This window comes from Peromyscus maniculatus, chromosome 11, assembly GCF_049852395.1.
Source record: "Peromyscus maniculatus bairdii isolate BWxNUB_F1_BW_parent chromosome 11, HU_Pman_BW_mat_3.1, whole genome shotgun sequence".
NCBI classification, from domain to species: Eukaryota; Metazoa; Chordata; class Mammalia; order Rodentia; family Cricetidae; genus Peromyscus; species Peromyscus maniculatus.
The window spans coordinates 62,788,031-62,789,437 of record NC_134862.1 but is presented as its reverse complement, the minus strand read 5'-3'; the positions used below and the strand labels follow the sequence as shown (position 1 = coordinate 62,789,437).

The following is a 1,407-nucleotide window of genomic DNA, read 5'->3' as shown; positions in this document are numbered from 1 at the left end:
TCATGGCCTGCAATAGCTCATAACAGACAAGGAATGAAGAAGAGCCTGGTTACTGGAATTGAGGTCCCAGGAAAGAACTTAATCAAAAAAGAGCAAGATGTCTGAACATGAGACTGAAGAGGGTGTGAGGACACCCACAAGGTGACTAATGGGGATCTAGTAAAATGCCAACTTTGGGGTCACGTGATAAACGCCCTCCAGGTAGATTAAAACACAGCTGAACTCCTACATGTTGGCAGTAGATGAGTCTCACTTAAGGAAAGGAAAGATGGCTTCATTCATTTGAGAGAAAGATCTTTGGGCTGTTCTCTCATTGACCATTAACAGAGGGACAAACTCCTATAGCTTTGCCTGTAGGCGTGGGCTGTATGATTTGTAGGGCAAATGCCATGTCCTATTTTTCTTTGTACCTCCAGTACCTGACAGAGTGACACATTAATAGTTTCCCCATAAATAGGTACTGAATACACAAGTCAATGAAATGAGCTTACTGCTGGGAATGTAGTAGAGAAAAATAAACCAGGAAGTCATGTTTCTGCTTTTTTCTGACCATGGAGTTTCCTATCAATGATCAATTCCAGTCATGATGACCACAGCAAAGAGGAAACAGCAAGAACTGTCTCCTCGGTGGGTACTTTTATAGTCCAATCATTCTTAGTGCTTTGGGAACTTTGATTTTTTTTTTTTTAGGAAGTTCATACAGCCCATTCAGATTGAGGAGTGACCAAAAGAGACAGGGAGAAGAAAGGCAAGAGAGACCACAGGATACACCTCCACCTCCAGGGAAGACTTTGCAGGTGTGCGCATCGCGGGGCGACAGGAGGGGTGTGATGACGTGTGTCTCTCGTTTCCTCAACCAGGGGGAGTGGCTTGTGTGTACAGCACCGTGGGGTGCCAGCCCTCACCCTGACACAGTAATCAGGGTTGTTGGTCATTAGCCAGAATAAAGAATACACCGTATTTACTATCTTACATTCTCATTCCTAGGTTAAAACGAAAGGAGCTGAGCTCACGGAAATAAGGGATAAGATATCACTTACCAGAAGCTGGGAAGTCAGGGTGACTCGAGGTGGTTAGCAGAAAGGGTGCAGTTTAACAGAAAGGAAAAAAAGGCCCACAATTCTGTAAGGTGGTATGGTAACTATGGCTGATAACAACATACCTCTAAATAGGAGAAGAGATTTTGAATGTTCCCAACAAAGGAATAGTAAATATCAGGTCATGGGCATGACAATGACCTGATCAGACAGTGCATATTGTCTATGTGAGTGGAAATATCACACTGTGCCCCACAAATACATACCATTACAAGTCATTTGAAAAAAAAAAAACAACACAACTGGTCAAAGTATGTAACTCAATGGTAGAGCACTTACTTAGTACATACAGGCCCTGTATTTAATACAA

The 1,407-nt window shown here is 42.8% G+C and overlaps 1 protein-coding gene across 6 annotated transcripts in view; it reads left to right on the top strand.

Moving 5' to 3' along the window:
- Rgsl1 (regulator of G protein signaling like 1) overlaps positions 1–960 on the top strand; it is a 61,077-nt gene extending 60,117 nt beyond the window's left edge. For all 6 annotated transcript variants that reach the window (XM_076547639.1, XM_042258321.2, XM_076547641.1 and 3 more), the window contains one exon: positions 691–960. The gene's annotated coding sequence lies outside the window, so the exon portion shown is untranslated. The remainder of the gene's footprint in view (positions 1–690) is intronic.
- Positions 961–1,407: the final 447 nt, after the last annotated feature.